The sequence below is a fragment of the Scomber scombrus genome, chromosome 9 (assembly GCF_963691925.1).
Source record: "Scomber scombrus chromosome 9, fScoSco1.1, whole genome shotgun sequence".
Classification (NCBI taxonomy): Eukaryota; Metazoa; Chordata; class Actinopteri; order Scombriformes; family Scombridae; genus Scomber; species Scomber scombrus.
Genome location: NC_084978.1, coordinates 25710279 through 25723080, shown reverse-complemented (window position 1 = coordinate 25723080; position 12802 = coordinate 25710279).

Genomic DNA, 12802 nt, shown 5'->3' with positions numbered 1-12802 from the left:
GAGTTAGTCAAATGTTTTGAAATGTTTTACTAGAATCCAATACTATATATTTATTTGGCCAGTCCGATTTGAAAAGTTGTCCTCCAATCAAAGTGCTTCTATTAAATGCAAGAATACAGTAAACCAATGGGGGCACTACAATTACAAGTAAAATAAGTGACAAAAAAAGAGGTTTTATCCTTTTGACACAGCTCCATCACTTCTAATGGTCTTTAACAGCTAAAGCTAGCAGAATTAATAATTACTATTATCCACCTTCAAGAACAACAATATCGGCTGAAGTGGTAGCAAGAGTAGAAAAAATGACTTGTAATTGTACATGAAAGCTGTAGCATGAATTAAAATAATAATCTCCCAATGACCTGTCAATGTAACATCTGCTTTGCTATGAGACTGACAAGTTACAGCTGAGTGAGAGTGGATGAGTGGATGTTGAAGCTGTCAGTTCTAAGATGTATACAGGGTTTTGCTGCTTTACATAAAAAAAAACACATAATGACAAAACTATGTTAAGTTTGAAATCAAATTGCAAAAGAAGGGTTACTATACAGCAAAAACATATCCTGATGTAATCTAGGTAGTGGTGCAAGTATAAATCTATTCAGTGTGTTGTAAATGCAAACTTTTATAAGTGGATGTATTTTTGTATTTACAGTCACAACATTGAAGGAAATAAAGTAAGTTTCATCAGAGTTCAAAAGTTCATGGCTGAAGGTCTCCCAGCTGTGATCCTATATACAGTCAATGTTACAGACGTGTGCTATTAATATCCTCTTGCGGTTAATCGGTTTCAGTTCTTCAGTATTTTCAAAGCTACAGGCAGTTTCAGTTGACATTTAAAAACTGTAAAATGGTAATCGTGAAGCGCCTGATCAGACTAAACAAATTGAGACAGTGTTTGTGGTGGTCTAGTGCAATACAGCAAAGGTATTGCCGCTCAGTTTCTTGTTATAACTAGAAACTTTCCACCTAACAAAATGTTATTTTGACTTTTTTTATTTAAATGTAAATTCTTCTCCCTCATTAATATATCCAGAATGCTGCACTCAAGATGTCTCCTACTTCACTGTAACGTTCATTCTCAGTGTTTGTGCTCTCCAGGCTTAACATTACCACGCCACATTTGTGTACGTTGCAAACAGGACCACAGCTAGCTCTAAACGAGCTGCGACAACAGATCGTTTCTTTCGTAGGTGCAGATTTCCAGTGAGCACCCCCTTCAGCAGATGAATGTGAATGCTTCTAGTGTCAAACTGTACATTTATCTTTTTGCACAGTGAAGCAGTGAAATAACAATAAGAAAAACACATTTTTGTGTGGTTTTTCATACAAATAAACCCTGGCCTAATACATGAAGTGCTTATTTTGTATGAGCCTTCCTTAATATACAGTTTATTTTAATATTAGTACCTGCTGAGGAAAAATCCCCCACCATCCTGTCACAGATAATGACAATTACTTAAAAAAGCCCCTGATAAGTTAGATGTTGGTTACATGTGGTAAGACTTATAGGAAATGACTAATATATTACTCAAAAACCTCAACAGCAAATAGGTTTGAACAGAGCTCACTCACTACTCAAAATACTTGATGTATTCATCATGTATTCTTCAAGGAAAATGTATGGTGGCCATATTTTGTATCAGTTACATTGTAATACAGATACCATGTCCATTCACATCACTCAGATATCACAGATGCTCTAAACATCCAGGCGGGGAGTTCGGGTCCTCTGAAATGATGCCAACGCGGAAGTAATTTAAAACTGCATTCTATCAAAAGGCCACCAGGGGGCGACCACTTTGGTGTCAAAAGGACTTCCGTCTCTATACAAGTCAATGGAGAAATTCACCAACTTCTCACTTGATTTATAACCTCAGTAAACGTTTTCAAAATGTGTTTATGGTCCCAATCGCTAGTTTAAAGCCTTCTTCAATGCAGTATGATGTTCATTTGTGAAATTTTGGCTTCCCTGATTTTATATTTGACGATAAAGCAGGGTATGCATTAGGGCGTGGCTACGTTGTGATTGACAGGTTGATTGGTTCACAGGTTCAGGAGGGCACCTCATGCTCCTCCTGATGCCCATATAAGTAGTTTTTTTTTTACCCAGCATGCACCTGAAATTTTCAAGATGGCGCTGCTCAGATCCGATACTATTCGCTTCCAAGCAGCAGTCCACAAACCAATGGGTGACGTCACGGATGTTACGTCCATTTTATATACAGTCTATGTAAACATCCCATAATGCAATGCAAAATATGAACATGTTACCTGTGTCTCTTTATGGCTCAGATCAACACACAGCATAAGAAAATCTGCTTGAGCCAGGCTGTTCCAGTGTATACATAGTAAGACGCCCTCTCTCTTTTATAATTTGATCCCATGGTAGATGCTAATGTGTAATCATGCTTCTACCTGCTGTTACCACAAACCAACAACATCCTGTTGTTTGTTTTTCACATTACAGTTTCACATTAAAAGCCTTATACTGGTTCAGGGTGCATACATCTTTTGCACTCCCTGGAAGGCATTTATTAAAAAATATTTGTATGAAGTGTCAGGTGTATTACCGGCAGTCAGTGTGCATCATAGACAGGCCTTTTCTTATCAACAGACGGCCTAGGAAATAGCCTAGGGTATCACGTGAATGGGGGTGCAGTTATAAGAGGATTTGACTATGCACAGAATGAGCTGTGGTTAACGTGGTTCCAGCACCCCAGTCGAAGGCACTGGCACCCAGAGGTGGGAAGTAACAAAGTATTTGTACTTCGTTAGTCTACTGTACTTAAGTAGATTTTTCAGGTATCTGTACTTTACTTGAGTATTTATTTTTCTAACAATTTTTTACTTTTACTTCCTACATATGAACACAAATATCTGTACTTTCTACTCCTTACATTGTCAAAACAGGCTCGTTACTTTCAACTTCGGTGACATTATAAAAAGAAGACATGACGTGCAAATAAGTGATAGAAAACCAATCTTTCTTTTTTTCTTTTGGTTTGTGCTCCCTGTGCCGCCCTGGGTGACTGCTCATATCTAAATCTGCTACTGGAAGGAAAGTCCAACAATGTGCAGACAGTGCAGGAATATGACAGCAGCAGTAAGACTCGTACCAATGGAACACATGCTGTGCACTGTGCACAGTTTACAGAGGTTCATTATAACAGCAATCTGTGACAGTGAGTGAGTCAGTGAGGAGCGATGAACACAATCTAAAAAAATGAACTCGTTATGCTCGGCCCTTAATCTCATCGCGAGTTAATGCTGACAGCCCGAATATATTATATTATATATTTATAGATATATTCTGTCTAAAATTTGGCTTGCAGCAAAACTAGCCTGTATCCAGTGATTTTTTTCTGTGTAGGTTGTTAACAAAAGAGGAAAACTATCCTATTTTGTGTGACCAGTTCTGCCGAGTTATCAAAAGAGGTCGACGGCTAAAATTAATTTTTACTTTTGTACTTAAAGCTGCAGTATGGAACTATTTCTGTCTTATATTTGCTAAAATTGTTATTATGTTCTGATAGTAGATTAAGATACGGATAAGCTTTGACAAAATCCACTGTCGTAATGTGATTCACAAGAATCCACCGCTCCCGAATTAAAACAACCAATCAGAGCCAGGAGGAGTGTCAATGACGCTCGTACACACGCTGATGGCAGCCTCCCTTCCCTGTGCAGTGCGTCCTTTCACTTGGTGGCACACTTCCCCTGTGCAGTGCTCGCCTCTTTGGGGACGAGCCTTCACGTGCGTGCAGCGTGCACAGCAGGTTCCTCTGTGGTGAGGGGCTTTGAAGGCAGGCCTGCACCGCAGCAGAGAAGAAGGAAGAGGGACCTGGAAGTTGTACTTGCTTTGTACTTTTTTCTCATAACTACATACAGTACTGTGCAGCTTTAAGTACATTTCAGAGCCTGTACTTTCTTGCTTTTACTTGAGTAAAGGAGTTGAATCAGTACTTCTACTTTTACCAGTCTTTTTTTACACAAGTATCTGTACCTCTACTTAAGTACAGAATGTGAGTATTCTAATCTGCTGACACCTGTAACCACCATGTAATCTGCCCAGAGTGTTGATATGTTCCGGTTTTAGATAACATCGTGGGAAAGGCTTGAGTTGTATTCATATCAGAGAAAATATACACATCTCAGAGCTGTATTTGTAGTTGTATGTTGGATATTATTTGTGATTGATTTATTGTGTGTACTTTATATATCTCCAAACAATCAGCACATTTCTGTTCTATTTAAATTATATTCACATTTAACGTCTGTGTAAAGCAATACAAATTGTGTTCTTAGTTTTTCACACCAGGGAAAAATGTTAGTAACCACCCAGCCTAATTTGACTGATTAAAAATTGCCAATTCTATAAACTTAGGTCACAAAATCATGGAAAAACAAGCAGTTGCCTTTCTTAAACACTGGGGGCACGTCCACTGAAACTGCGCCCCCACTGGATAGTTTGACCCTCTGAACTTAACATCGCTCATGCCAAACTCTGGGTCTTCTCTGTAGGTGTAAGACAAGCAACATGGATGATATTTAAAAAAAAAAAAATACACTAGGTACGACTGTTTAATTCGGCACCTGTTTTGTAGGTAAATGTGGATTTATTTCAGTAAAAATGTGACTTAAATGACTAGTTAACAAGTGATCCATCGACAGTCATCTTTATGTGTTTAGTGTTACTCGATGTTACTCGCTTCTTTGAAAAGCACCGGCAAGGGTCTGGATGTAGTTTCTGTAGTGACAGCGAATGCACCTGGTACACCTAAGGTAAGCCTAAACAAACCAGGGAAGAGAGGAGTGCTCGCCAGTGTACAGTTTCTAGTGGACAACAATGATGAACTTCGACTGCATATCACCACTCATAAAAGGATTATAATGCAACTTCATGATTTTTACCAAACCTAACAGCATCATCACCAAAAGTGCCATTGAGCTACTGGGCTGCAACATGCTCAGGGTGGATACAACAGTTAATGACTCCGGTAAGACCAGAGGGGTATGGGTGGACTGTGCATTTATATTAAAAAAGCTTGGTGCATGGACAATGCCATTATCAGAAGGCACTGCTCTGCTAACATTGGGTAGGAGGGGGATCATGCCAGTAACGCCACGGGGAAGCCATTTTCGGCACGCCCAACAAATCCTGAATGCAGAGATGGTGAAAAACTGTTTAAAAAATAGTCAGTTCAGAACTACATAGTTCAGCCTTTTTAAGCAATTATTCTCTAACATCTATAATGTGTTTTCTAAAGAAATCCGTGATAATTTTTTTTGTCATATACTGTAATTGTAATTCGATTTGTTTTAGTACATTTTTCAATGAACAGAAGGCATATTTCTTTCTTCAGAACCATTGCTGCATATGTATATTCCTTGATTCCTTGATATCTATTACTACAACTGTCACTTTGGTCAAAATTGAAGTTTGAACGAATACCACCAAAGAAATGCACCATAACGCAGATTGAAGGTCCCTACATCATCTGTCCATTTGTCTGAATGGAAAGTGAAGCTTCATGTTGTTTCAGTGATGAACGAATGGAATGAATGTGCCTCTGAAGTCTTTCTAAATGTGAAATATGAAAAGCTATGAACTTATTATGCTTCTCAAAAGTTTGAGCTATAACCAATTTTGGAAAATTACATTTAAGTTTATGTTGTGTCTTTGTGCCAAAAACTGGAGAATGTATTTGAACAGGAAAGACAGTGAGAGTGTTTTAATATATAATGTTGTTGCAACACTAACTATAGAATTGCTACGGTTGCATATTGAGTGTGGCATGTGTCACTTCCTCTTAAAGCACATAAATAAAGCATTTCAGATGTTGATACTAAGGCAGATCCAATACTAGCATTGAAAGTTGTTCAGCTAACTGTAAAGTTCAGTCACATGTATTTTTTTTTTTGCCAAGAGACGTGTGGTATGTGTCTGCGCACAGACGGAGGCCTAAAGCAACACTGTCGCACCACAAACCATGATATAGTCACATGGCGGACACATCCTCATTCTACCTGTTGTCTGTCTGTTAGTTGCTGTGACTGTCACAATTCAGCTCTGAAATTATTCTCTACCTTGTGAAAATGTCTCAGAATCTCAAATCCAAAAGGTAAGTCTACAGTTTTAATTAAGCTTGATCATGAAATGTATTGAAGGGAAAAACGTCATACAAAGCAGCAGCAAAATGTGAAAGCTTTTATTACAGATCTTGTCGGGCAGTTATGAAAATGGATCAGTAAGACTGATGGCTGTAGAGAATGCACTCCTCATCATTAGAGCTAATGTCTTGATTTCCAGTTTGCAAATGTATAATTTCTCACTATGTAGCTGTAACATTTAATTGGGTGTTCAACAAGAAAAGCAAATGTCTTTTTCACAGCTGAACATGATATAATATCAGCAAAATCTTTCCTCCTGAATTTCTTTTGATTTCCTCGAGTTAAGCAGGTTTAGGGGGTCAAATTGAGGCTCAAAAAGGCGCTAGAATAATAATACTTACAGTTATATCAATGCTGCTAATGACTAGTTTCGTTGAAGTACAGTACATATCTGAATTTCCAAAGAGAGTTGATAGGTGGAAGGCCAGTATGCGAATTGAGCAAACTGTAGGAAATTTTTGTCTTTATAATATATATTAGATTTTTTTTTACATCCCATTTTTCAATTTTTTAAGATAAAATAAATTTTTATAAAACAAAAACAGTGAATCTGGAACCGAAACTGAGAATGTTTTCTTCTCAGTCAAATCTATACTTGTAGTTTTTAGCAGACACAACAAAGTTGGGTAAACACATGTAAGTAAGTCATCTAAGTACACACTTCTTTTTTGTACTTACTGTGCAGCTGCTCTGTGAACCGTTGTACCACATGTGGTGACGATGAAAACTTTGTCCCTGCATGTCCTTGTTAGAACATTGCTTTGAATATTAAACCCACAACATTTTCACAGAGTATGAGAAAATCATTGAGTTTGAGTCAACCATTATAACTCTCCCCTAACCCTAACCCTCACCAAATGTATGGAAATTGTAAAAACTAAGTAAAGAGTGATTTTAGTTCATTCTCAGATTTAATAATTAATGGGTTTTCTGTCTTTTTGCTGCGGTTGGTCATGGTTCTTTTTCTATACCCTAGTGACAGTAAATGAGGCTTTGTTGATTTGTATTAGGTTGGAATGAAAAGTCATTATTGTTTTGGATTAGTTGACCTAAATATACATATATATTTATGGTTCTTCTGACAGATTTATCCCATAATGGTGCAATGGAGTTAACTGCAAGAGTTATTACTGTACTATTATATTTGACTAAATGTAAAGTAGTCAATTGTTTCTGTCTGTGAGTGTTAAACAAAGTGTTTCCAGGATATCGGCATACACATCAGACTGTAGAAAAAAAACCCAGACAAAAAACCACTTCCCTCCTTGTTTGTCTGAACTAGTCTTTTTATAATTTTTACTACTGCTTCAGAGTAAAAGTGCAGCTACTGTGTTTAGTTTCCTTAGCTTGAAGAGCAACTGGTGACATTTAGACTCAAGACGGACAGCGTGAGAACTAGCATAGAACTAGCAGATGTGCCGCTAGCAGCACCTAACACGGTTTTGTTTCATCCCCCAATGTTGTGAGTTTGTTTGCTATGGAGTTAGATTTGTTTCATAATGATGTGTGTGTGCAGATCGACAATCTGTGTGTAAATGTGTAATCTGTAAATATAAAGACCTTCCACAAATACAAAAAAAAGATTTGTATACTCACAAAAATATTTTGCAAATATAAAACGGATCTGCAAATACACAAACAAATTCCACAAATAAAAGAAATGTCTGTGAATACATTAAATTAATTTACAAATAAATGAAAAGCATTTGCGAATATCTTCCTAACATTTACAACTTTCAAACAGGCATTTGTGAACTCAGTTTTTATTTGTGAATCGAAAAATTTTTTGTGGATCTCAGTTCTACGCTTGTGGATTTTCTTTTTACACACACAGAGTTTTGAAACAAACTTTCCGCCGGTCCAAACGAAAATCCACTCGTATCACTCGGCCATTTTCGGATAGCAAGTGATGGGCTACTGATGACGTCATTTCCGCATTTCAAAATAAGAGCACGCAATCTTTCTATGAGCTTTTTTTTCTTCTTTAAAAAAAAAAAAATCAGCGATAAGTGATTAAGTGATTGAAGTATCAACACTACTAATAAGATGTGAAGTGCTTTGTGACTTTTACCCATCTGAAAGATAAATTAAAAATATAAAGGATGAGGTGGCTGCTAACTGCTAAAGAAGCTGAACGTTGCCCACAAGCATCCTGGTGCCTTTCATACTCAAACAGAAATGTATACGAAAGTGTGTGCTAGATAATATACATAGAATATTTATTTGTAAATTAATTTAATGTATTCACAAATTTTTATTTGTGGAATTTGTTTGTGTATTTGCAGATCCGTTTTATATTTGCAAAATATTTTTGTGAGTATACAAATCTTTTTTTTGTATTTGTGGAAGGTGTTTATATTTACAGATTACACATTTACACACAGATTGTCGATCTGCACACACACATCATTATGAAACAAATCTAACTCCATAGTTTGCTATCAGGCCATACAAACAGTAGTAGTAGTAGTGATCAGTGGTGTGCCTGAACGCATTCAATGAACGATCGTTCATAAACTCGTTCATATTTTGGGTGAACTAGTTCAGTTCATACCAACACTGGTAGTGATTGTCTACCAGCACAATACTTATCCACAACAGAAACTAATGCACAAGTTTCAGTTTGTTAGGCCAGTTATAGGTCGCAGTGTCTGGTTTATCTCCTCACTACGTTTACTGCTGTACCAAACAGGAAAGAGGGGCTAATAAAGTTTTTAATGGCATGAGTACTTTACAAATGCTGTCAATGGCCTTATTTATAAAGGGTGTCACTATAACAACCAAGTGTTTGGATGTATTAGAGCGTTTCATGCGGTTAAGAGCAGCAACATATTATCACACAGATGCTGCATAAATGGCTGGGCATGCAGGCATCAGCAGCTAATGCTAATAACAAACCTATATAAATAAAACTGCAGTGAGGAAAATAAAGAACATTATATAATACAAATGTAAACCCAGGTTTAATCCCACAGCCAAAATCTAAACATTAATTTGGATGTTACGAACTGATCAATAAGTGTTTTAACACATAGAGTGAACAGCAGGCAACCCCTTACCTATAAAACACTGGTATGAAATATACCATATCTACAGACGGGTAATAGATTAAAGGGGGAAAAAAACAAGATTAAATGTCTAAGTAAGGTGTTTGGCCACCATGTGCTGCCTGAACAACTTCAGTGCACCTTGGCATTGATTCTACAGTCTCTGAACTCTACTGGAGGGATGAACAATGTTCTTCCTGAAAATATTCCCTCATTTGGTGTTTGATGATGGTGGTAGAGAGCGCTGTCTAACACATCAGTCCAAAATCACCCATAGATGTTCAACTGGGTTGAGATCTGGTGACTGTGAAGGTCATAGTATATGATTCACATCATTTTCATACTCAACAAACCACTCAGTGACTCATTCTGCCCTATTGATGGGTGCAAAGTCATCCTGGAAACATCACTGTCATTGATTGAACATTAAAAAGGTCAAGTTGAAATGAGCAAATAATGCAACAACAACCATGTGGTAAGATGGCAAAGAAGTGTAAAAGAGAGCTTATAACTAATCTTGGCCACAGATAGTGATTTGCACTTCGAGCAATCTAAAAATCCCTGTTTGGAAATATTTCAGACTTTGGTCAATAAACAGAAACGTTTTGGAACCTCAAGATAAAGTTGTATGCAAACTACATAAGCTAGAGTAAGCCTACCATTCCACCACTAGAAACCGAAAGACACATCTTGAAAATATGCACAAAATGTGAGGAACCCAACCTTAATCAACCACATCTCAACTCATATTTCACACCAACCATCAACAGCTCGCTATCTGTTGCACGACAAGAGGCTTGCATGAAGAAACTTTGTTCAAGGAGATGAAGCCAATCAGTATAGTTGATGGGAGCAGCTTTAGAGAGTTCTGTCAGGAATAGGAACCAAAGTACAGTTTCCCTAGCCATGGAACAATCATCAATAGAATCCTAGAAAAACCTTAGACAAAACAAATGTGTTACGAATTCATTTTTTAGAAGGAATAATCAAACATAATTTATGCCAATTTGTACATTTTGCATGCAGTGCACCTGTGTGGAAGCATCTGCATTCGTTATGTTTCTCCACTCATTTATTCAGGTGTTTCCTGTCACCTGTGTCTATTTTTGACATACATACAAACATACTGAATGTACATTTTTAAATGATGTATCCGGATGTATCTCAAAAATATGGTCAAATTAAAAAAGACCAATTTACCCTTTTAAAGGTGCAGTATGTAGTTTAATGGTATCTAGTGGAATGGACATGGCAAAAATATAATATAATATTTATAAGTATGTTTTAATTGTTGTATAGTCACCTGAAAGTAAGAATTGTTGTGTTTTAGTTATGTTAGAACGAGCCTTTTATATCCCTCTTCCACGGAGGCCACCATGTGACACTGCCAGACAAACCAAACACTTGCTCTAGGAGATGGCCTCTAGCATTTTTCGAAAGTTTCACAGCCACAGGTTCTCTTGCATGCTTGGAAGCTGAGGGTGAGGGGAGGCGTATTCAATTGGTTGCCATCTTCAACCTCACCACTAGATGCCACTAAATCTTACACACTGTTCCTTAAAAATAACTAGAAAGCACAGAACAGATACCGCAAAAGCTGCACATTACTTCATTAGCTATTTTAAAATGTTACAATAAAACTAAAAATACATAGACAATCTTTTTTTTTTATTATTAATTACCATGAGTAAACAGTGAAAATGTTCAAAAGATCATCACTCAATCATTCATGATTTAAATTTTATCCCAAAAATTCCCGATAAATCTCTTACCATTTTTCAAATACAAATAAATAAACAACGAAACAATTAAGTCAGACTGGAACTGTAAATGTAACCTCTTGGAAAATATGAATATGAACTGTAGGATTAATCTGGTAAAAATGTCTAACTGCAAACTGAAAATCACAACATATGTGAAGGGTTTAGTTCTTAACTTAAAGCAATGGTTTCGGCGTAATTTCGACCTAGCGTTATATGCACCATGAGGTCTATCTAATCAATGCCTCAGCCCTTTTTTTTCATTTGGTCGCAAAATAGTGGAGTTAGAGCCATCAGCCGAATGGCTAACGGAACAGGCACTAACGGAACCACCAGTGTATCTCGTAAATTACTCCACTAATAATGCCGGGATTGTTATCAAACTTCTACAGTAGTACAAATAGGGTCTTTACTCATAAATCGATGCATTGGAAAGTTTGTACGTACACCAGGAGTTTATTAAAATAAACACTTACCTGATGGCTTTTACTCTGCTGCTACTGCTAAAGCTGTAAACATCTTGTGCGATCACTGAAATACCGTGTGGTCACTCGAGATCCCGCACAGATCTCTAGATGTGCTAGGCGGGATCTTGCGCCTGTACTAAGCCAATCGGCTGATGGCTCTAACTCCACTATTTTGTGGTGATTAGATAGACCTCATGGTGCATATGACGCTAGGTCGAAATTACGCCGAACCATCGCTTAAACATAATGTTATTTTTTCCTTCATTTTTTAACTTTTAGGTTTTTTGTATACAGTATATGAATTGGTCTTATATATTTATGTATATGTGTTTATTTGTGTATTTGTATGAGCTCTTAGATACATGAATTTCTCCTATGGGGTGAATAAACTATATTAATCTATCAATCTATCTATCTGTCTGTCTATCTCTCTAAACTCCTGTGTTAAACCATCAGAGCTGTGCAAGCTACAGGCTATCCACCTTGAGTTTAGTGATCTGCTGGGAGGAACTGGAAAGGGGCCCCAGACCATTGGAGGACTTTGGTTACATGGAGTAGTCCTTCCTCAGAGACTCCATCAGGGCTAATGCATATGCTGGGGGAGATTTAAAAAAAAATTAGATCACATTCAGTGATATAATATTCAATACATGCACTGACTCGAATAATACATTACATTAAATGACTGAAATTGCTAACTGTGTTATGGCTTCTCCTTGATGGGGCAGATTACCTGGGAATCTTTGCAGAACCTTGTGCACTAAACGGCAGAATTTACCTCACCTTCACTGCCGCTAGTTACCTCTAAACTACCATAATGACTGTCATGTAGTGTTGCCAGGAGAAGCCTGAACATTTTTTACACATTGTTAAAATGGACTATATCAATATATTCAGGTGCCAGTTTCTTAGTTACACCTAGCCAAAGCTAATGCTGTCTCATCAACAGCCCTGCAGTAAATCCTACCTTCATGGAGGTTCCAATGTTCATTTTTTATTGAGACTATTTAGGGACCGAGCCGAAAGGCAAAGGCGAGTCCTGCCTTGCCTGGAGGCAAGACCCTATTGTTTTTGTGTCGTTTTTTTTTTTTCTATTATTATTCTACCGCCTCTTTGAGCCTCAATTTGACCCCCTAAACCTGCTTAAAAACTCACCAAATTTGGCAAGCACATCAGGTCTGGCGCTGAGACCCCTGACCTAAATCCAACAGGAAGTGCACAGTTTTTCTTTTAATGTACAATTATCGCCGATTTATGGCCAACTTGAAACACTTAGACATCCACTACACCTGATAGGAATGTCGTACAAAGATCAAACCAAAACTCAATTGTTTTTCTTATCAAGACTTACATA